Source organism: Cyprinus carpio, chromosome A23, assembly GCF_018340385.1.
Source record: "Cyprinus carpio isolate SPL01 chromosome A23, ASM1834038v1, whole genome shotgun sequence".
Taxonomy (NCBI): Eukaryota; Metazoa; Chordata; class Actinopteri; order Cypriniformes; family Cyprinidae; genus Cyprinus; species Cyprinus carpio.
Window position 1 is genome coordinate 12,970,255 of NC_056594.1, and position 26,207 is coordinate 12,996,461.

Sequence of the window (26,207 nt, forward strand, 5' to 3'; positions counted from 1 at the left end):
TGATGTGCTGGCGAGTGGCTTTCCCTGGCACTGCAACATCACACACACACACACACACACACACACACACACACACATAGACACAAAGAGAAGGAAGTGTTGCATCTCAGACCTCTGTCTCTCTGTATCCATTATCCCTCCATGCTGGAACACACAGCCACACTTGGCAGCGTATTCATCAGAGAGCAGCCAATATTTAGTCTGAGCTGGCTTTCAAGACACATCGATCCCAGGATACGTCCACCACTTATCAACAACATGCACATCAGCACAGCTACAGTAGGGACAAAACCAGACCAGGTGGCAAATAAGAGCCAGACCTAATAATACAGAAACTCCCTACAGGACAGGAATGTCTAGGTGATGTAACAGTTGATGTAATGGTTGATGTTATATGTTATGAAAGGTGTCATAGCAATTGCTGCAATGGTTTGGGCAGTGAACAGTGTATTATTGACATCCTAAAACACAGTTATTGTGTTATACAATCTTGAACAACCATGTCACTGTCGGTATATCACTGCGAAGAGCATGTCATCAGACACTAATTATATGGTTTCCAGAAAAACATTAAGTCTAATCAATAGACTGAGCCGAATCAAAAGTGATAAATACTGACATAAATACGTAAAGTCCTTTCTCTGTCACTGCATATGGGAAACCGGGGACAAAAACGCATCAAGAGAAAGTGCACATAAACATAATTTTGTTACAAAACAATGTGACCTTCTTTTGTCAATGGAATGGAAGAGTTACATTTTAGGTTAGTGAATGAGAACTGGGGATCTTAACAAAATAGCAGCATAAAAGTAGCCTAAAAGTAGACTACTTATAGCTATATTTATATATTAAAGCTATATTTTAAGACTTATAAAGGTCATCAAATCTTGACATCCACCCCACAGTTCATGAGAGAAATAATGATGCCCGATTCACAAACAAATTGTTCTTTTGAGTCAGATCTTGTCAATGAATTGCTTAATCAAGGTGACAAAACCAGTTTGAATGATTCATTCATTAATCTGACTGGGTCTGGTTCTCCTGCTTGGTCTGTTCCTCACACAAACACTTGGCACAATAGTCATATGGACTGCTTTTGTGATACTTCCACGATTCTATTAAGAAATTGTTTTTGCAGTTTGAATGCTTTGGTTTACATTTAATGTAACTGCATGGTAAACAGCAACCAGCAAATTACTCTAAATACTTTTGTTTAGCCTGCATTAAATTGATTGAAAGTGACAGTAACGACTATTGTTATGAAAGATGTATATTTCAAATGAATGCTGTTCTTTTGAACTTTCTATTCATTAAAGAACCCACAAAGATATTAAGCAGCACAACTGTTTTCAGCATTGATAATTCTAAAAAAAAAAAAAATGTTGTTTGAGCACTAATGATTCCTAAAGGATCATGGGACACTGAAGACTGGAGTAATGGCTACTGAAAATTCAGCTTTTCCATCACAGGAATAAATTCCATTTTAAGATATATTTAAACAGAAACCAGTTATTTTAAATTGTAATAATATTTAGTAGTTTTAATTTTGTAATAATTTTAATAAAAGCTCAAACTATTTCTTATAAACCAGGGATGGGCAACTTTGATAGCGTCGAGGGCCAGCACTATTTCTTCTTTATACCAAGGGGCCAGACTACTAATACACATCCATACACCTTTCAAAAATATCAATTTTTTATTAATTTAAATTATTATAAATCAATAATATTAAGTAACTTGCTGTGTAAAAATATGGGTCGATTATCGCACTGCTCTAAACAAAAACAGCAGACGGGCTTAATGAAAATGCAAATTCATTCTCTGCCAGCAAGCTTTTGGAACAGCAAAAATAGCAGTTTCCCCAGTAATGGCAGAACACAAAGCAGCACCTAACTTTGAAACGTGCAGCGCTCATATTCAAAGAAATCATAGCCATTAAGCCATATCGCAATTCTTGTCTTTCTGTCCCCAAATACAAGACCTATTGAAATCATAATTAAAGGTATACTCCACCCCAAAATGAAAATTTTGTCATGAATCACTTACACCATGTCGTTCCAAACCCGTAAAAGCTTTGTTCGTCTTCGGAACACAATATGTTGAATAAAGTCATTATTTTTGTTTTATTCTCGTTGCTTCATAACGTTACGGTTGAACCACTGATGGCAGATGGATTATTCTGACGATGCTTTTCATACTTTTCTGGACCTTGAGAGTGTAATTTACTTGGCAGTCAATGGGACAGTCACAAGCCTACCGGTTTTCATCCAAAATATCTTTAATTGTGTTCCGAAGATGAACGAAGCATTTACGGGTTTGGAACGACATGGGGGTAAGTGATTAATGACAAAATTTTCATTTTGGGGTGGAGTATCCCTTTAAGACTTTTTTTTTCATTTAAGAGTTTAATGGCCTTAAAGGTACAGTATGTAATATAGACAGCTGGCGGTCCAAACTCCCAATACACAACAAACCAAAAATATTTCAAATTCAGTCCCCTCCTCCTCAGAGGCAACGCTCCAGCAAGTTGTCAAATTGAGGACACGCAACGGGAACGAGCTCATTTGACAATGGAAGGCGGTGAGTCTTACACTACAAGTTGATGATTTGTTTTTTCCTCATTTTAATATGCCTCTGGTCTTAGAGGTTTTTAGACTGATGCCAAGGCTTTTAGGTCGGGTAGAATCTGCAATCTCTGACCCAGTTAATTTGCTGGCAGACAAAAAAAGACATTCTGACACAGAATGCACATTTTCATAGTAGAATAACTGGCTTTAGCGTAGTGCGTCATTTGGGACACAGCTTTAGTGAACGTTCACAATTGGCGCCGTTGAAAACTAGCGACTTCTCCTGGTTGGAGTTAGTATTAACATCATAAACTGAAAGCAATCTTTTTGTGACTTACTTTTCAAATGTTTTAAAATAGATCGTCTTGTGTATAACATGATCCAGCGGGCTGCACTAAAAGACAGTGTGGGCCGTATGTGGCCCGTCGGACACCATTTGCCCATCCCTGCTGTAAACCATGAAGGCCTTAACAAATAAATTAAAGTTCATGATTTTTTTGGATCATCTTGCCCAAATGGACACCTGACATTCATGTAAAACACACAAATAAGAACATGGTACTGACGGTGCAGGCTGAGGGAGATGTTGATGGTCTTCTCCTCTGTGAAGCTCTTGGCATTGGGGAATTTGGCACACTTGAGTTGGGTGGCAGCAGGTGAGTCACCCATGTGGATCCAGCACACAGTCTCCTGGGCGTAGATAAAGTCCATAGCGGTGGTCTGCTTGGTGTTGATGGAGATGGGATTGGCTCCGCTCAGAGAGGTGGCTTGGATGTTCTGGGAGTTGGCTATGAGGAGGTATGGATGCCGATCTACAGGGTCTAAACATAGATGGGAAAACTCGGTGAGGCCTTGTCCTTACAAAACAAAAAGGATTTGACCACAGCGAGCAAGACAAAAAGAACAAAGGATCAGCAGAAACTATGTTCATTTCCTACCGTTCTTGGCCTTGCAGGAACGGTTGTCTGGTTGAGGCAAGTAGCCCTCCACACAGCTGCAGGTGTAGGAGCCATCTGTGTTTGTGCATGTCTGACTGCAAGTCCCGTACACTGCACACTCGTTGAAGTCTGACACAGAGAAAGCCACAAGGTAAAAAGTCACATGTTTTCTGTTCAATACTTCTTCAGTCATCACTTAATAAAAAATCAAAGTCATTCAAAGCTTACCTTTGCATCGCTTTCCATCTTCTCCCACCTCATAGCCGCTCCTGCAGTAGCACTTTGGACCAGACAGTGTCACTGAACAGTTGTACTGGCAGCCCATGATGGTGCAGTTATGAGCATACTCTACAGCATAGGAAACAGAGAGAACAGACAGTTAGCAGAGAAACATCCACATCCAAAATAAATATTATACAGAAGAGATTATAAAACTGGTAAGTAGGACTGGACAAACTGGCAAAAAAAAAACAACATCAATATTTAAGGACAAATCACTGAATTATTTTTTTTAACTGCATCATTAAATCAAACCATTCTAAAGGCCTACTGTCTTTAGGAATCTTAATAGTCAAATAAAAGTAGCATTTAAATTATTGTGACATTCACAAAGATAATATTATATCAGCAACAAAATACTATTAAATATATTGTAAACATTCGAAAGTGTTACTTCCAACAAAACCAGGTCAAAGTAGCTCAAAATTGGTTAAGCAGGTCATCTAGCTTTTTTCACATTGTTTTTCTAGAACACAGTTAACCAGATAAACCAGACTTCCATGATACCAGCCCCAAAAAAGGTCAACCTACAGCTGGTTGTCCAGCTAATCAACCACCTAAAACCACCTTGGATCAGCCTTAGTTCGTTATGAGTGTCTATATGTGCAAAATGTGATACTTGGTACTTGTGATATTTGTGAAAATGGCTTGTTTTACGTGATTTCCATGCATACGGTGAACAGTGAAAAGCCTTTAATGCTCTTCCGAGATGCCTTTAGGACATCTTGGCAAAATATAAAAGCGCAACAGGGGCTTCACTGACACACAGAGCGTATTATTAAAAGGTTTGACTGGACACAGATGAGTGCACCTGGTTTTATACTGTTGGTATTGCTGTGCTGCCAAACACTGCATCACTGTCCATCAAACCTCTGTGTGAACTCAGACTGCGGCTTTGCTCAGACAAAAAACAAGTCTCCACGTGCCCACCTAATACACACAGGCCTGGGAAAGCCACATCCATCAAAACAATGATTTTGTATAATATGTTAATGTGGGAACGGTTCAGGGAAGTACAAAAATCACAATGGTTATATTTACTTAAGGAACTCTTTTATAATCCTACAGGATTTTTATTGCAGGTACATCTCTCTCAGTTGATCTGATCATAAGCTGACAGAGCTAAACACACTCTGACGAGTGTTGGTAGGTGCGCCATGATCCAACCACTCAATTTACAGAAGGTCTAAAAAGAGTAAAATAACCATTTTACAAGATCTTTCACAAGAAAGTCTTAAAATCTGATCATAATTAGTCACTGGAGATGCATTTGAGACTGAAAATATGTTCAAAAGTAATATTGTGCAATATTGTTACAATTTAAAAAAAAATATATAGTAATTTATTATCAAATGTAATTTACTTCTGTGATGACAAAGCTGAATTTTCATTACTCCAGTATTCAGTGTCACAGGATCATAAACGACAAAACTAGATGAGACAATGCCACCATAAGACATTCGGTCAGTTATGATTTGGAGAGCCCACAATGTTCAAGTCCAATCGGCCCACAATGCACTGCAACTCGGCCTCCTCCTCTCTCCTTTCTTACTCCTACAGAGACTCAACCACACAAATGTACGCACAGGGACAATGAGAGTCCTCATCACACAAAAGCCTGTGGCACTGAGGGGTACAATGGGGCTTTTGTGGACTGTGTAGAGAGGAAGATGTGCAGGCAAAACACTACGGTCTGTATCGAATCAATTCCCCCATACCATCCAACCACAGCTCATTCACTGACCTCACACCCACAAACTACTCCAAACAGAGCAGAAGGCATTCGGGGCGTAACGTTGCCTACCCAAAAACACTGTCAGTCATGAGCAGGTCTAGACAGAGTCTGCAGACTCTTCCGTATCATCTACATTGATTTTGAGGGAAAATTGTGCAGAGTGAAGTTAAAGGGATTGTTTACCCAAACTTTTTTATTTTAATCACCCTCAAGCTGTTCAAAACCTGTATGAAGTTCTTTCTTCAGCTAAATACAAAAGTAGATATTTTGAAGAATTACAGTAAGGCAAACTGTTTATGGTCCTAACTGAATTCCATAGTAATTTACTAGTAACCCATATTAAACAAAATTAATTTAAACATAACAAAAAAAAAAACACATACATGTAACAAACAAAATGAAAGTAAGTAACAAAAAAAATAAATAATTTATTTTTGTGTAAACTATTCCTTTAAGTATGGCAAAATGTGTGTACTACACTTTTCTGAGTAGCTGAAAGTGTTATGGAATTAAAAAAAAGAATAATTATGAACATGCAAAGTGTGACAAATAACATCTGCAGGACTTTCTGCAGGCACAGATTTGACATGGACCTAGTCGTGCCATATCATTAAAGGAATGTTGCTGGTTAAAAACAAGATCAGCAGCACAGCTGGTAAAAACAAACTGAAAATGCGCTGAGAGTTAAGAACTTAACATGGAAAATTTATAGGCCAATGTACAATGTTTCAGCCATTGATGTCTATTGTAAGTCCATTTCTATCAACACTTGGTTTCTTTTTTTTTTATTTTACAAATTGAGGTACAAGTTGAAACAGTTTGGGAGATATGCCACAAATGTTAATTTGAACATGAACACAACTTTAGACCAGTGCTACAAGGTGACATAAAATTATTTAAAATAAAAACAACCATTACAATATGGCAAAAAAAAAAAAAAAAACAAAGAACCAGAACTGTCTTGTAAAAAGTCTTGGGGCCTTTGAATATTCTTGAAGACAATGTGAGGCCTTGGAGTCAGAAAGCTTAAGAACCGCTGCTTTTGACCAATGAAATCCAAAGAATTCAATAAAATCCAAAGAAATTCCATCATATGTAATATATCACTGGATAATCATATTTTTTAAGATATAGCACGAAATAGCAAAAGCACTATTTTAAAATCACTGACACTTCCAGGTTTTCCACATCCATTAGGACCCTGGGAATATTCCTTTAAGCAGGAATTTACCTCCGATGGGCAAGTGCAATCTCCAGTTCCCACAGCCATGCCTTGCCTTGCGGGTATTTATACTGTTATGCAACCCACGTGTTTGTGGTTTATTGAGGCAATGAAAATGATTTTTTCGAGGATCATTTTAAGTAACTGTAAGAGGGCAGCCAACATTCCATAATAATTAACAGTGAAGTGCTGAAAAAAAAAAAACAGAAACAGACAGCGAGTGAAATAACGAGCAAGACACAGAAGGCTGGAGGGCTTAATACCACACCACAGAATCTCTCGAAGACGACAGCTACCAAAACACTGGCAGCCAGACCTAAAATCAGTGTTCAACCGCACCACATGCGAACCACTCAACCGGTTACAACTCTACTATTAACAGCAGGTCTGGGATCAGCTCTGTTCCTTATGTCTGGAGCAGGAAAACCTCTTCAGAAACATGTCGTGTAACATCCAGCTCTCTCGTTCTCAAGCCTGACATTAAGCCCATGTAGTGAATCAGGACACACAATCTGCATGCTTCATAAGGATAACAGGAAATGGCTGAAAATGTCATGCTTCATATTTAAGCGCTTGTGATTTCCAATAATATTTCAGTTGGTGATTGGGAGACCAGGCCAGTTTTGGAGAATAACTAACTATTAGCAGAGATGCTACTAACTTTTTTCAGTAGCGTGCCAGCAGCGAGCGCAGCTGTTCCAGTAAAAGTAGCGGTGAAGCATTACAAAACACTACATCACTGTATCTGTCACATTTACTCACACAGAGTAAACTGTGGCACTAAACAAACACTTTTCTCAACTCTCAAACAGCTTTGGGAAATCAAAATCATTCATTTCAGTGAGTCAGTTAATTCTGACTGCATCAATTAAATGTACTGCTTAAAAGTGATTCATTTGAATGATAACTCACTGTGACTTGTTTTCCTACAACATATTGTGTACTATTTTATAGTCTTCTGTGTGGTGAAATAAGCTAAATACACATTATACTAAATACATAAATATTAAGATCCACGTTGTTAATCAGATAAAAACAGCACATTTTTAAGTAAATTACTAAAAACTAAAAATATTTCCAGACAGAATGATAAATTCTCAGGACAAAGAATTTATTTTTTGGTAATAACTGAGAATGGGTGGGTGGGGGGTGATGGGGTCCTGACAGCAAGAGTTTTTGTCAGGTCAGGGGATTGATGAACTTCAGCTTTGGTTTATGTGTGGTGTGTTTGTTCAAGGATGACTGGGAAAGATAGAAGCAAACCTTTCAGCTAAAATCAGTTTTGGGACACGCACAAACAAACAAACCAATGTTGAAGTTCACGGACTTCAAACTAGACAAAAACTCTCGTTGTGTTTGATATGAGAGTGTCCTCAAGATAAACTCAAATGTCCGAAACAAAAACAAAAAATGACATTAATTATTATATTTATCTGAGCAGTACCCTGTCCAATCAATACTCCTGATCTTCCTCCCTGTTCTGTCACAACAATACGCTGAGATCTGAGCCAAACTCATCCATCAGTGCAGTGAAAACATTGTGAAGCCCAAGAGCGGAATAGAAACAAATGGATAAGCCACTGCCCAGAATGATATGCTGTTGCCAAATCTGAGCTCATATAAAGCTGAAAGGCACAGTGGTGTTTGCCAATAGCAGTGCAAAGTTCTTTTTTAAAGGGCTAATCGTTCTTTGTAAGTGCTGCATATTTGCCTGCGTGTGTGCGCAGAGCCTTTTGTGTGAATAGGTCAGCTAAATATGAGCAAACAGAAAAACGGGCAGCTAATACGAAGCTAACAGAGGCATAACACAAGATAAACACAGGAACCATGGCCACATTAGCAGATAAAGTCAACGAAACTGCATTGGCAAACCATGTAACCTGTAATGTGACATATTTCTAAAAGACACAGGATATTCAATGATAAAATTCAGAATAGTGAAAAGTAGTCTGGTTGGAGGTGATGATTTATAAGATTTTATTTTAGAGGAAGAGCAAGCTATTGCATTTGGGTGAAAGATTATCAGGACAAACAAAACATGAACTGATTAATCATGCACATGAAGGAACCTGCATTAAGAAAGTAAACAGGGTCATTTTAATTTCATATTGATTTGTTACTGAACTATGAGTAGCTTAACAATCTACAGTTCAAAGTAGGTAAGTCAAATCAAGCTAACCATCTAAAATAGTAGCCAGTTACAAGCTACTAACAAAAAGTTGTTAAGTACATAACTGTTTAGATGTACTGTTCTAAAAGTAAGGGGACAATAATACTAAAGATTGTTGATAAAGAAACTAAATAATGCTAACAATGGTAACTAATGGAGACTAATGAAGACTAATGAAACTAAAAACACTTTAAAAAAAAACTGATGATGCTAATTAATGATGCTAATAATGTAAATTCAACGAAAAAACACAATTTTAAATGACGAAATTAACTGCTTTGCTAAAACAAACCAAACTTCATGACTAAATAAGACTTTCACTGCTAATTGAAATAGCTAACTGCTTAAAAAGTACAGTGGTAGTAGTGTAGTTAGTTACTTCTACTATTAAACGGCTCAAATTACTCATATTGCTACTGTAGCATAATGAACTCTACATTTGTAAGCATGCACATATACACAAACTCCTACAAAAGCTATTAAAGTAATTAAACACTACGCAAGGCTCTGCCTTCCTTCAAAAGCTATAAAACGTCACCAGATTTCTCTGTATTATCTGTAACGTCTCTGCCAGTAAAATGAGTTAAGAAGTTGGGAAACGCTCTGCAATAAAAATGTTCCTTCACTCTGTTGTGAAATAATCCAGTCCGAGGAGTCAACAAAAATGTAGGAAATGTGCAATGAGCTGACCAGAGACATTTTTGTACAACTTTTTAGCGTGACTTAAAGTTTGAAATCTATAAATCTCAAGTTCCTCATCAGAAAGTTCTTTTGGAGAGGGCTGACAGTTTTTGGCCCGTGCCTTCATAGCAGGAGAAACTGGACAGACCTTAAAGAGGCTTTAGTACAAAATGATTAAATCAAGACTGCGGGGAGCCAATTAAATCTGCCAGGAGGGAAAAAACAATCAGTGAGGGGTTAAATTTACAAAGCCCAGGATAAGATGAACCAGACTAGCACGAGCACGGCTGATATCAGAGGTCAGCAGTTCCCTCTGATTTCTAGATGCTGACCCACTACATTATTAGCAGCATAGCAGCCAGATGTATCACACACAGTAATAAATTCATGCCTGCCTCCCTCTTGCCCAACTTGTCAACAAATCTGTGATAATTGCTTAGAAATATAGAATGACAATGTGTGTTTTGAAAACAATGGAATTGAATTTCTTGCACAATCTCTATGTCTGTTCCGGGGAAACGGTATACCCTTCTGTGAAAGCAGGAGCAAGCAAACATCCTACAGGAAAGGCATGTGAGCATATGTTTGTGTGCATTCTGTGCATATGAGTGCAAGGGGTTCGTGAGGAAGAGCGGGTGAGTATTTACCTCTGGGTTCAAAGGGTCGGCATTTGAGCTGGATGACAAGTGAAGTGTGTGTGTGTCTAGGCTCAAAGCGCTGGACAGAGGCCAGGTCAGGAAGGTACATTATTTATTATTCGCCCTTTAAAACCCAGTATGTCATGCTAACATTCCAGCAGTATGAAATTATGGCGGTGGAGAGACCTGGGACTTACATTACAGGACCCCACAGTCTAAGCCCTCCTTTTAAAATGAGATTATCCGTCAGTCTGATTTCTTTCAATTACTTGCTAAGTGGCCGGTTCAATACTTTAAAGATATAGGTCAGCCGGATGAGACTGCGTATCTCAGGACTTTGGACACAAACAAGATGAGTTCCTGATAACACATATGAGGATGATAATAACCATGCTCAGGAGCCAAGCCTTTGGGGACACAGGGGTTTCAAACACAGATCTTGGCATGACTGCCAATAATTATGATATCTCTGTCTAAAAGACAGGCGGATTTCAAAATACGGATATCTGATAAATGTATCACGGTTTCCACAAAAATATTAAGCAGCACAACAATATTTGAACACTATATATATGGCACACATACACTACAGTTCAAAAGTTTGGGGTCCAAAAAAATTAAGCATAGATAATAATAAGAAATGTTTCTTGAGCAGCAAATCATCATATTTGAATCATTAGAATGATGTACAGTAGCACTGAAAACTGGATTAATAAATTATATTTTGAAATGCATTAAAATAGAAAATACTATTTCACACTAGAATATAATGCAAGACAATATATTATATAATTACATGTAATTTTAAATAATGTTATAATTATATATTATTATAGAATTTTCACCATATTGTGAATAATTCTTCCAAAATGAATTAAAGGCTGGAATACACTATGTAACTTCTGCCCAGATTTATAATCTGAAGAAGTCAACACTAGTTTCCCAAAGTCAGAGCTAGTCTGAAGATTTTCGCCAGTTGTAGTTGACCGAAATTTGCATAGTGTATGACGGGTTAGCATTGGATCACATCCAGTAGGAGGATTAATGTATGAAGCCCAGTTTTTCCTCTGTATGCATATACAAAGTCACCATGTGCATGATGCCTAGTGTTTTGTTCATAGTCCTCTAGTGTATTTCAGCCTTAAGCCACTCAAGCCACAACTATTTTGAAAAAAGCTCATCTGTGCCAAATATACCATGTATCTATGTCAGATATGGCAGCAGTATTTATGTATATTGGCAGAACAGCACAGAAAAGTAAATCATCACGTCTGCAAGTCATAAAAAGTCTTTCACTGTCAACAACTGTAAGATTGTTTGAGTGAAGAACATACACAAGGGTTCAACTGAGCTAGTGATGATTTCATCAGCTGGACCAACAATCTCTCATACTGGCTGACAGTATTAGCGAAAACTAGCACTGATTAAGTGGAAACTGCCTTGTAGAGAGTTCAACTTGACGAAGAAAAAAAAAAAGATTTGATGAAAAATAAATAAGTCTCCAGTTCGTGATCAAACTGTGTTCTGCACACATTACCTCGACAGTGCGGCCCCTCGTCACGCCCATCCGTGCAGTCTGGGACGCCGTCGCACAGCTTGCTCAGGTGGATGCACACATCTGTTCCTCGACACTCAAACTCATTGGGAGGGCACTGTGACACCTGGGTGTGATGGCCTGCAAAAGTGCACAGCAAACAAACACAAGTTAACACATTGCAACGATACAAAGAGATGCAGCTCCATTCAACTGATATCCATGTCTATTTCTTTTAAGAATGTTAAAGTTAACACCTGAGTGATGCAATGCATGATAATTTGCACAATAGAGTAACAACTGACTCAAAATGTGGTAGAGTGTATGTGCATTTGAGCTTTAAACCATTCGATTCAATTTAAGTTTTAGGTGTAACATTATATCATATTTAGCTTTACAGCTTTATTTTAAAAAAAATTCATAAGTTTTACTTCATTATATCAACACCATTCTGAATGTCCACTGAACATTTAATTAGTAGAATATACATGTCTTAGTCTGCTTGCACATATCTAGTCTCAGTAACATATTCCAGATGTTAGGAGAGCAAAAAAGTCAACATCAGGCCAAACAAAAAGTAAACTAAGACACTACAAACTCCTTGTCTTCAGAATGGTTAAAAAAAACACACCATCACAAGTTAGAATTGAGAACTAGAACAAAAAAATGATTGTTTTTGTTCAAAAATCTCATTAAGCGCATTTCCATTACAGATTTGCACAAAACTTTGGCGATATTTTATAAATGTCGATGAAAAAGTATTGCTAAATGACGGCGTTTCCATTAGCAAGAGTTATGCGACTATAACGTAACTTTTTGCTCTCACGATAAGTCATGGCAACAGATTTTGGTGGGATTTTGACAGATTTTGGCTACATTTATTCAAAGGAGGCGTATGCGTGTATCTTTACAGAAGCCGCTTCAGAAACGTGCGTGGCGCGGCTGGAATAAAAAAGCATTGACTAGAGTGGCCACAATCAGCTTCAATGGCCGTATCAGAGCCACACTGAACCGTAGACGTGTGCAGTGTAAATTGTCTAAGCATTAATGTTAGGGAAAACCCCTTATACTGGAGAGCGGCCACGTATGAAGTGTTTCTTGGAGGTTATAGTACATTGAAGAATGATCATATGACTTTTTAGATACACCATGTGACCTGTAAAAGCGGAAAAAAACGTTTCCATTGCAGTTTTGCGAATTATTCCTTTTTCGCATTGCCTGAAAAACCATCTCATGCGAGAGTAAAAACTTTTTTGCGATATATGGGCATTTTTGCGAAATTTACGTGTTTCCATTAGGCGTATTTTCAATTCGCAATTTCAATTTGCCCAATTTGAAGTGTAATGGAAACGCGTCTATTGGTAAGACTATAACATGTTTTCTCTGTTCAGAAAAAAACTAAAAGTCAGCGTAAACCATTCAGAGCATTGCTATTGGCCGGAGTCCTTCTCTCTCTGAGCGGCCCACACAGCAAAGCAAATTGTTTGTCTTGGATATTTTTCTTCCACTTCCTCTTTCTTTCTTTCCCTCCAACTCTACTCATAACTGACCCATTTTAGAAAAACACAAGAAAAGGGGGAATTCACCTCCCATACAGAAGTGAAGCAGTTATTTAGCCACTCACATTGCACCACAAGGCTGCTTCTGAAGGTCCATTAGGTTTTTCTGCTCATTTAATAGCACGTGTGAGTATCTTCTGGGACAGAAATTAAGGGGCCAACGTGCTTATTTGGTTCATTAAAGCTTGGCAAAAACAGACTGAAAAAAACATTTCTGTGGGAGGCCCCAACAGAGCTTGAATTTTATATCAAGGGCAACATTACAGCTCTGTTCCAAAATCTAGTGAGCTTCCTATGTAGGAAGCAATTTATTTCTATGTAAAATGTTCAAAATCAATTCAGAGGTTCTATCTCTGCTAGAATACTGCCATAGAAGGCAACTGCCTGTGTGGGCAGCTCACCAGATTTTGGAACAGACCCATAAATTAACTTCCATTTTAGTTCAAAATCTATTCTCAAGCAATGCCATAAAAGCTGAATGAAAATATCTTGATTGAACTATCAAAGGCAACAGTTAACAGCATTTGCAAACCATAAACTCATGTAATGTAACATTTTCACATGGAAACATATTCATTGTGAGAGAATGTAGAATGGGACTGGATATGATCCATTGGGATTTGACTGGATTTGTGAAAAGTGTGCTAATAAGGGTATTTTTCTCCACCCATACAAACAAGGGGAAAAAAGGCTAGCTTATTTTGAAGATTATTACGAACCTTATTAAATCTTGATATAGGAATATCTATCCATAACTGTACAATGATTTTGTACTTATGTAACTCCAAAGATCACAATGAATACTTCCATTCCTGTAATGAAGCTCTCCAGCAACACCAACACATACCCGATCCAAACAGCCCCCATCTTTCCAAACCAGGCTGTTTAATTTCAGCTGTTCCACTAAATTCAGGAAGGAACATTGTGTAACTTACTCTTTTACTCTTTCTCCTGCTTCATATTTATATTTTTCTGATTAATATCACATGACATCATCCATCTATCATCTGATATGATGGGAAGGAAACCAGTAACGCACATCCTAAGGAGTTTTACATAGACCAGAGGTCAGCAACCTGGGAAACTGAAAGAAATTAATTTTAAATTGTATTTATTAAATGTATATTTACTGCAGAAAAGTAAAAGTTGCAAAGTCTTTGCATCTGCATGTCAGACTTCCTCTAATTCTTCCTCATGGTTACACAGTCTGTTTTACTGAGTTAGCTGTGTGAATGGAATAAGTTATGTGAAGTGAATGGAAGCCAAAGTATACTGTTACACAAGTATCCAGTGGGTCATGCAGTGCCACTCAGATGCACACGTGTTTACATTGCTACAAAAAAACCTATTAAAAAAATATTTTGAATTTTCTATTATGCTGAATTTTTTTTTCTATTATGCTGAATTTTTTTTTCGCATGGTTTCCATTAAAATATTATAATAATCACCAAATCAGCATATTAGAATGATTTCAGACACTAAAGATTGGAGTAACGGCCATCACAGGAATAAAATACATTTTAAAATATATTTTAATATAAAACAGCTATTTTAAAATGTAAAAATATTTCGAAATATTACTATATGTTTGGCTAAATAAATGCAGCCTTGGTGAGCATAAGAGACTTCTTTGAAACACTTAATAAAATCCACAGGCTCTTTTTATGACCCTCTCTCCACCTCTGTGTTGTATAACGAAGCTTTGAGATCCTTCCCTCTCAGGGTTTGCTGGCAGGGTAACAATTCAAGCAAAGCCTAAATCCAGATCTTCAAGTTCAAACGTCTCTTCAGCCACTGCTACCCGTCTGAAACACTAACCAAAAAGATTCAAGTGTGGAGAAGAAAAGGCTATCTGAACAAAACTCACCAACTAATCCTAATTCTGCTTAAATACAACTAAGTCCTAAATCTTTTAAAATGTGCCCAAAAAGTGTAATGAAATGGAACAGAGAAGGGGTGATGCTGGCATGCAAAAAGCAGTTTTGCGAATGAGGAAAACATGCAAGGGAGCAGACAGACAGATGTTTCACAATGAGTGTGAGTGAGTGAATTGGGGGCATATCTCTGTGATCTTTGAGTGAACTGGGAAGTCATTGGCCATTTGCTAACAGCAGCTCTTTCATACAGGCGACGACTGCTTCCTTCCTGCACTGTCACAGACACCCTGAAGCACATGCACTAAACACAACCGAGTGAGGGGGCTGGGGGAGGAAACAGAGTGGACATCCACAGATAAACAGATATAAAGCTATTATTAAAGAAAACAAATACTTTAAACAACTAATCTAACCATCTCATGAACAGGTCTAAGTCATATTTCAAACCAAAACAAATATTTTGCTTCAAGTAAAGGACCAGGATATTAAGGATAACTAGTTAACATTGCGACATTATTCATTTTGTGTGTTGTTAATGTGTTCCATTGTTATCTTTTAAGATCTTTCATTTATGCTTATATTAACAATACAGTTAGCTACATTATAGTGCTTTATCACAATAATGTCCATTAAAAAAAGAAAAAAAGAAATTAAAATTCCAGATGAATTATAGCAATGAGAAAGTACTTAAAATGTTTTCTTAATTAACTGAAAATAATGTAAATGCAAAACAAATCCTAATGCTGTATTTAAAAAAAAAAAGTAGGAAAAATGTATATTACAATATACACATTAAAATGAAAAATAAATATAAATTAACACTAATATATTAAAGGTACTACATTTTAAGAAAAAGGTAAATAAACAAATAAATAAATACAAAAAAATCGTAATGCTCCTATATTTTAAAGGTGCTGTATGTAAGTTTTTGACTCTGCTAAAGCATAAAAATACCATAATATGTTTGCAGATATTTAAGAAACATGCTAAGTTAACATACTTGTTTATCTGAAAAACAATGCTACAGTCAGTTATTCTCCTTTGAAAATGTGCGTTCCGGGACGGAATGTCGATCTTTGTTTTGGTTTTGAAACCCGCCCACTACCGGTTTACCCAATTGTATTTCGGCACCCCGGGTTGTCAGTTGATGGAAAACACAGCATATTTCATTTCATTCATCATCGAGTGCGCTCGTTCCTGTTTGTGTCGACAATCTGGCAACCTGCGTGTGCGTCAAGTCTGAGGAGGAGGGGATGGGTGAAAATAACCCTCTCCAATATTTTGAATTTGGACTGTAATACTTAGTTCAACCACTCAGTGTCAATCCTACATATAAGACCTTTAAAATTAACTAAAAATAAGTAAGCTATATAATATGCATAAATAATTATACAAATATGGTAACAGTCTTATATTTTAAGAACAAACAATTCTCATGGCAGGGGAAGATGACTTTGAGTGAACCAGGGTTCATGCTGTCAAGATTAACTTAATCACTTGAGTGGAGCCACAGGGAGTCTAAATACTATGTGAGGAGTCTGTATATATGCGTCTAAACTCAGCTTATCCTATCCTTAACCCTAGTTACATAATGACCTCCCATTTGGCTTCCCTGTTGTGCTTTTGTAAATTGTGTGTGCAAGATGCACCGTTTCCTCTCCCCAATTAAATGGTCTGTTTCTGTCTCTCAGTCTCATTCATGCTACTTTCAGCTCTGATGAACAAGCCCATAATAATGTCCGCCTGCATTGGCCCAGCGGTAACGTCCAACACTTCTTTGCTCTGCGCATATTACAAGCATTTCCCACATCATGTAAAATACATGCTACAAGATTCAAGAAATGTGTATATGTAGGCCTATTCTTTTAAAATACATAAATCATGGTCTAAGGCTTAACTGCATTACAAAACAACCTCACTAAGCATTAAACGATCTGAATTATTTATTCATCCAATGACCGTTGCTTCTTGTTCTGCATGCTCTCAAAAAAGCTTGGTAGCCGAACAAATTGGTCTTTAAACAAATTGTCCTTGACCTCCCGTTATCTTCGCCGCCACAGTGGAGTTCCTTTTTTGACACTTAATTTTATGCTGTCTTTGACCAGCTGATCCAGGGTCAGTGATGACACGCCATTAACCCAGTGTCCTTGCAAACCTTCTGTTTTCTATTCCCAATAACAGATGAATCAGGTCAGGTGATGAAATGAAGCTCTGATCGCAGTTTCTTCTGTCCAGAATACTAATTAGCTACCAAGGTCATTCCTCATCCGACCTCAAATAGTTCATTCCTACACTTCCATTCATTCACATATTATTCCTGTTACACCGTTGCTTCTTCATTCATGAATTTTGACCTTCCCTCTCTAAATTACCAGAGGTTGGGTTAAAACAAAAATGTCTACCCCTCATGACCTTTCTGCTAAGCACTGGATTCTTTCCTTATTGGAAATACTATATCTGGTCTTCTGCATGGACAAATCACGCAAAACCTGCTACTCTAACTATTTGGAAGAACTGGATTTCCATAATCTTGAAGATTTTGGTCATTTGATCTAATGATGTCATTCTGTTGTTAATATTATTACCTATTCAGTTTTTATATATTTTTAATATATGTTTTGGATTTTATATTGTTTTACTTTTGTGTTTATCTGGGTCCTGGGGTGCGATGGGGGAGGTTCTGTGTGGGTAGAGGTTTATTTAATAGGTTTTCTCTCCTTTGTTGTAATGTTTTTTTGTGTGTTCTATCAAAATAAAAAACAGTGAATTACAAAAGAATAAAACAAAAATGTATATTTATGAATTCTTAAATACATTAACAGGTACTTCCAAGTAGTGTGTCATTTTGACCCCAAAATAATAATAATAAGTACAAAACCTGATATTTACCATTGCTCTGTGAAATTTCCATGGAAAATCCAATCATTCTAGTACGTATCTGCATGACCGGGAGATTCAAGTTTTGGCGAAAAACGTCACTCATTTTCAAGTTAATCATATGAATTTGCCACATTGAGCAACAAAAAACTGCTCGGTTTGTGTGAGCGTGGCTTCTTATATCTCTATGCTATTGAGAAGAGACAATGTACCTTTTGCTACAGAAATTTTGCTGCAATTTCTCTCATGTGACTCCACTGTAAGGAGAATAAATCAATAAATAAATAATTACTGATAAATTCAATATATTTATTGGAACTAAAACACATTTATGTGAATAGACCTTGGTTGGTTAAGACACCAGACTTGTGGGCATATTAAGATCATCTTAACGATAATATAAATTATAAAACAAGATAAAATTTAATACTTTTATGACTCATAGGCAAGATAAATGTTAAAGTTTGGCAATAAAAGACTCTATAATAATGTTTTTAATATGGTTTACAATGCCCTCTTTGTTTTCCAGAAGTATAAGAGCATACAAACATAAAATATTTATAAACAAAATGTCCACATACACTTCATTGCATTGTTTTCTGGCAAGAATTTGGTAAGAATGGTATACATATATATATATTTGATTTAATAATTATTAGTAATTGCGTGGTTCATAGTAACATTATATAAAACCTTAGCATTTATATATAGCACTTCAATATGCAGATTTAAACAAACTAATGGTCGACTGAATCAAAAGCCTCTACTCAGTGACAAATCTCATGAGGGACAAAACTAGTTATCCATCTTTCACCTTTCTCTGCAGGTCACATGTCTTGATGACCTTCTCTCAATCCTAGTAATCGCTGTAAATGACACGGACAGATATCAGTCTCCTCAGGGGCGGCTGTGGGTGGCAACAGCCTTACACAAGTGCAAATTACACTGAATAATCACTCCTCCTCACCCATTCAATCAAGGAGTCTAAAACAGCATCTGAATGTAAAAAGACAGCATTTACATACTCAAATGCATGTGGCCCCACGCTGAGTGCTCTCATTTCCCCAGAGCTTTCTGGAACAAGACTGCTGATTTACCAATACATTGGGTTCAGTTGGTGTCTCCTTTATATTAATTTAAAAAAAGAAAAAAATTCTTCCATGGACTAAACCTGCCCCACACAGATGAAAGCTTTTCCTTCACTAAAGCATTTTTGCATACATCTGGTCCTGTTTTCTGCCCTGACCTCAGTCATGCTGGCCATAAAAGCATTCAGTGATATTCTACACACTGAAAAAACAGCATTCTTATTGTAAATAGAATTAAATAGACATTCCTAATGAAAACCATATTCTCCCGCAGAATAAAAAACGATTAGATGAAAGATCTTGTAATGGGTAACCTATTCAGTGCTTGAGCAACAATCCTACAACATTTTGTATGTTGTGCAAAAATTACCATAATTTTGACAGCAAAACAACGTAAAAATGCTATGGTAAAAATCTGTTACTTGGTTTACAGTAAATTCCCTTAATCTATATGACAGGATTAAAAAATGAATGTGTAAAATAAACATACTTATACTTTAGATGACAAAGTATTTTTCACAAATAAATAAATATTTAATCAAAATATAATTAAAAATGAAGTACAGACTGCAACAGGGCACTCAGTATTCCGGGAAGTTTGTGTGCATTGGAAATCATATTTTTCAAATAAAGCCAGGGTAAAACTCATTTTACATACAGCACACAGTGAAAATGACATGAATATGACAGTGGGCAAATGCATAAAGCGTAGCATAATTAGAAATCACAAGTTTAAAGTTTAAAGCATTTAATTCACATGGACTGACCATCACACAGAGAACACAGGATCATGCTGGATAAAAATGATCTCGCAGCTGGATTCGACTATGTTTGCAAGGTTTTTGAAATAAAATGTTCATTAGTCATTCAAAGATTTGTTTAAATTATATAAATGCGTATTTGCTTAATGCTGGAAGGCAAACGAGAAAGTATTATAATGTTTGCCTTTCTATTACTTATAATATAAAAGCAATCATTATAATACTTTTTGTATACATTAATTCCTTTGTTTAACCGTTCTATCTGATTATTAGTCAGACTTTTATCCATATTAGACAGAACTGTAAACGACGACAAGAGGGGGAATGTGAGCACTGCCACTGCCGCTCTCAGCACCGTCAAAATAAATGTCCGGTGCACTGTCAAAATAAAAGTCCCGCCTCGAACACATCGGCCAAGCAGAAAAACTTATTGGCCGATGCCAATATTTAAAATGCTTCTAAACGCATGGAAACGTTAAGTTTTCATGATGACGTGTCACAGCAATGTCACCAGATAGTGTAACCGCGATAGACGATAGTCCAAAATCTCTACCGGTTGAAACATTTCTACAGGTTAATAGTGTCTACCGGCATAATCGTCCACCCCTACATGATAGAGTTTTGTATTTGTGTGTATCACCATGCACCTTCTATATATTAGTATTTACCTGGAAAAGTTAGCTTCTTGTGATGAACTTCGTGTTTCTAATAATCACCTGTTTTTCAAGGTGGTTGTCAGTATTATACAGGAAAAAAACTGATTTTAGTAATTTGATATATTGCAGTAAAGTTCTGGCAACCACAGCTGCCATTTTTTACTATAAACTTCACAGATGTTTTTACAATGCATGTAAATATGACAAATAATTCTCCTTTTTAAAGTCAGTACAAATTTACAATCTAGTGACTAGGACCGCCTCTGCGCCAGGGACACGCCTATGATGCCAAGTCAAGCTGTCTAGGTAGGTGGCTCACAAGGGTTTGGAACACAGCTGAAATTTAAAATCAAAGGCAAAGAAACTGAAACAAATGCACAGAGAAGCCACAAATGAGAGAGGAGAAAAGAACAAAACTGGAAAAATGTCACTAAGAGAATTTGATATCTCATTTTGCGTATTAAAGTACGCCTGGGAAAGATGAGTCAGTTGAGCTCCACGGGCGTGCAGCATGATGACCTGACATAGCCAGACTGTGAGAGTCTGTCTTTACCTCTGGAGGGTAATTGCAGCTTAGATAAGACACCTGGGAACAGTCGTGCAATTAAGACACAAGTCTAAATGAAAAAGCGCATGACTCACTATATTATACTTCTAAGGCTGGCTCAGTGCTTACACACACTAAGGATGGGCACCAGTAGCCACATATAGAAGTGCCAATTATCAAACAAGAAAAAGGCAATAATTGAGCTGACCAGTTTATAAAAATATTTCATTTCACACTAATAAACTAAAACAAAACAACTAAACACATACATGCCAAAAAGGAGCCTCTTTTTAATTTCTGCAATTGACAGGGACCAAAACAAATAATATATAAATATATTTAAACAACCGCACAAAAGGAAAAAAATAATATTATTTAAATAATTAAATTAAGTCTCTCATACTCGCCTATGCTGCATTTATATTATCAAAATTACTATTTAAAATACCTACTATTTGAATTTATTTTAAAATAAAAATAAAAAGAAAAAAATAAATACAATTTAAAATTACACAAAAATTTCACAACTATTTGAATTTATTTTAAAATGTCACAAAAGTTGTACATGATACTTCAGAAATCATTCCAATATGCTGATTTGGTGCCCCAAAAACATTTATTTTTATTATCAATGCTAAAACAGTTGTGCTGCTTAATATTTTTGTATATTAAGCTGAAAAAAATTGTATTCAACAATGCTAGTAATAATAAGCAGATTAAGCACCATTATTAACAACTGATAACAACTGAGCACCAAATCAGCATATTACAATAATTTCTAAAGGATCACATGACTATGAAGACTGGAGTGATGACTGCTGAAAATTAATCAAAAAAACAACATAAAAAAACAAACATTCCAAAACCAAACATAAAATTCTAATAAAATTAAACAAAAATACCACAAAAACATACTTTCAAAAAAAAGAATTCAGCATGGGAGATCAAAAGACATTTTTAAAAACTGAAATTATTCCAAACTTTTGACCGTTAGTGTATTTAATAAATACACTTATATATTACTAGCAATAATAATAACAATATTTTTTCAATTAAAATTAAATGTTATAAATGATTATTATTATTATTACTACTACTACTACATATATTATTATTAATATAAAAAAATTATTTTAAAAGTGTCAAGTAATTGAGCAGACAAAATGACCAACCTCAATACACATCTCTAATCCATCAGTTCCATATATAAGTGTTACCTTCACATTTAGAGATGCATGCAACAATTGACTTTCACAACAGGTGCATTAGAAATTGTGATAGATAACGTCACCAAACCCTTCTCAATCTTCTATCTTCTCTCTTTATTGTAGGAGAGAGAGAACGAGTGAAACAGAGTTCCTCAGGGCTCTTGTCTCTTATTTCAGTGCTTTTCCAATGATATACTGACCTACTAAAATATATAAACAAGCCGCACGCTGGGCGCCAGGTTTGTTGAAATCTCTGATTTACACCCAAAGAGAAAGGGAGACGGAAACAAAAAAGCGAGAGAACGAAAAGGAGGGCAAGATTTATTTGTTCTGGCAGCATGGCACTGGTGGGAACTCAGTCTGTTAGTTAGAAATTAACCTGAACTAGAGAACAACCTTCAAACACAGCACACCTTCGTAGCACAACAAGACAAGTCTCAACTGAACCCTGAGCAACAGCCACCAGACTTGGGTCTGAATGAGTGTGTTTGTGTTTCAAAACCAGAACAATTGATAAACAGGTTTCTGCAACCCATTTCATTTAATCTCTTCAATGGTGTTACATCCGGCAGACACCGCCTAGTGACTTCACAAAGCCTCTAAAAACAAAACGACAGTTAAGACCAGGATTAGACGTGATAACAACTATACAATTTATGGGCATTCTCATTTGAAATGCTGACAGCCGGTACATGCCTTTGTCTTGAATTTAAAGTGTTGGAAATGGGTTTAAGAAAGAGGATTAAGTGTGTAATTGGCAGAAAAAGATCATGATAAATCCGAAGTTCAGAGTTTCCATCTAACGAAAAGCCCCTTTGTGTGTTCAGCCAAACTGCATTAGTGGCATTGAAATTATATTAGTGGCGCTTTTTGAGCGACAGATGGTGGGATGGTAGAAGAGAGTTTATTTGTGGGCGGAAAACTCTTTGATGTTTACGTGCTTTGAGCACCTTGTTCTCAAACACCCGGGAGCTATATAAGACGCCCAAATGATGGGCCATTTATTTTGGGGAGTCCCATGTGAATTTCTCATCACAGTCCATAAACCTATGAATGTACCATGAATGTACCATGGTATTATCACAGTAATTTATTTATTTTTTTGCAAGGGGAGCTGGTATTCTGTTATTCACTTGGCAGAGACTGAATGTTGCTTACAAAAAATGTACCATGGTATTACCATGGATTTTTGGACATCATAGTAATAGACCAATTTGTCACAGTTACGTCACATGCAGCTGCGCACGCATTGTGGTGACAGGAAAACACTGGGAACAAGTGGAGGGAAACGGGTAAAATCCATGGAATAAGACAAAAATATGTATTGTTGTGCCTTTGGATGTGAATAATGCAAATTATTTTTCTAGAATACTTTTGTCAAAGATGCCATTTGAAGCTAAATGCAGGCGTTTAAATGGACAGACTATGGAAGAAACCTACTATGATTGCCCTACTTTTAAAGCATACATTTAAACAAATTTTAAGCATTAAACAATTTGTCTACATAATATTCACATATGCAGTTCATAGGTGACATATTGTATTAGCCCTGCAGTTACAGCATGAAATAGCCAACTATTTAAACCTATAACATTTACCTATTTTCTCGCAAATGCAAGATTCCTAGTTCAGCCTTTACAACTCAATTTATCTCAACAATTGCAAGATTGTCATTTCTGAGGGGGGAAAAAAAAGCCAGAAGTGTGGAATTACAAACTCATGATTCTGAGCAGAGAGGAAGAGAGAGAATGACGAATTGATTTCTCTTACCAGAATTGTTATCAGTATTTTTCTTATCAGATTGATATAATCTAGGCATTGTGACAAAAAATTCAAATAAAAACTAAAAATTACCTTTATTCTTTTACTGCATGGCTTCCGTAGACTGCTACTTTAAAACTTAAATTTTCTGCCACCAGATAGGCTCCGCCCACAAAAAGGTAATCACTGTTTGCAAACACCATATTGGTTTATAACTGTTTCTACAAAAAGTAGAATATTTATTTGGTATATATTTATTTGGTTATATATTATACATGTTTACTTTTAACTTTATGTAAGTTATTTGTTATTTTATATTAGGCATAGCCTGCCCTATAGCATGGTTTATTTTTTTTTGTTTTGTTAAAAAAAGTTCTGTTTTATAAAGTGATTTTGAAGTTGTATTTTGTTGTTGCATTCAAGCAACTGATGCTGAACTGCCGCTAATTCGAAATGCAACTGATAACAAAATGCGAAATGCAGTTAAATGCACACGGCGTTTTTTAGCTATTTAAAAGCGAAGAAAAGTGAGGAAAAATTCAAACGAACTAAAAACGAACAATTGCTTTACACCGAATTGCCGCTATTTGAAAGTGAAAGTAAAATGTGCATAGCTTTTATAGTGCTATTTAAAAGCGAAGGAAAGCGAGGAAAAGAGGGAACGCCACCACCCCCCATGGTGATCCCGGTATTATCGGTGTTGTCACATGTCGATTAACTGGTGGGGTAATTTCCTCTCCGTCACAACCCTAATCAGACTCTCATACAATTAAACTGAAATTAATTTACCATAATATTTACAAGGTACACCATGGTATATCCAAGAAATCCATGGTACTACTACGGTACATGTCCAAAGTACCATATTAGTGCATTGTTCTATTCCAAAAGAATGATACTCTGTTGACATGATACCTTTTAAGTACTGTACTGTAAGTGTGGTTTCTTGGATACTGACAATGGTAACACCATAGTATTTTTGATGCACTCAGGAATCCCATGCTTTTTAAGCATGGAATTTATTTAGCACCATAGAATATATAAATGTATCATGGTATTACCATTAGATCCCAAGACCAGCCATGGTAAATTTAAAGAGAAGCTGTGCATTTTTTGTAATTGACCATCAAAGACCACATAGCAAAGACTGCTCGATCTTGCTGGATTGCATTGCACATCAGAAAGATCAGAAAAAAACATCAGAAAGATCAGGCCCTTTTTAACGGAGAATGTAGCACAACTTCTTGTCCAGGCCCTTGTCATTTCTAGGCAGGACTACTGCAATGCTCGTCTGGCTGGACTTACATCAAGCACAATCTAACCTCTACGAATGATTCAAAATGCAGCGGCACTACTGGTCTTCACAGAGCCCAAAAGAGCCCATGTTACACCTCTCTTTATCTCCTTGCACTGACTACCGGTTGCGCCTCGCATCAAGTTCAAGACATTGATGCTTGCATATAGAACAGCCACAGGCTCAGCACCCGCCTACTTCCACTCACTACTACGAATCTACATCCCCTCTAGAAGTCGCTAGTGAGCGACGCCTTGTGGTACCATCACAGAGAGGCTCAAAATCACTTTCCAGAACATTCTCGTTCACCATTCCTGGCTGGTGGAATGATCTTCCCACCCCTATCCGGAATGAGGAATCCCTGACAATTAAAAAAACAAAAACAAAAAAAAAACACTGTCTTTCTCTTTATTTATTCCTTCTCTTTCTAGCCTGTACTTATTTGAACAATGTCTAAAACTTGGTATTACGAGCACTTCCTGTCTCTGTTTGCCTTTTTAAGAAGAATCGCTTTATGTATCCCTCAATTGTAAGTCGCTTTGGATAAAAGCGTCTGCAAAATGACTAAATGTAAATGTAAGATGGATTACAGTACCACAGTACCAGTACCACTTCAGTATCACAGTAAATATCAAAGAATTACCTACAGTGTTGGGTAAGTTACTTTCAAAAAGTAATTAAGTACTATTACATCATCAATATTGTATTTAAATTACTTTACTAATTACTCTGTCTGAAAAGTAACTTAGTTACTCAATAAGTAACTTAATTATTCAAATCGCTAATTAGGCTACATCTAAAAATCCCTATAAATC

General features: G+C 36.5%; 1 pseudogene; it reads right to left on the reverse strand.

The window, feature by feature from the left end:
* The window catches only part of LOC109071630, a 104,794-nt pseudogene that overhangs the window by 58,167 nt on the left and 20,420 nt on the right, over positions 1-26,207 (reverse strand).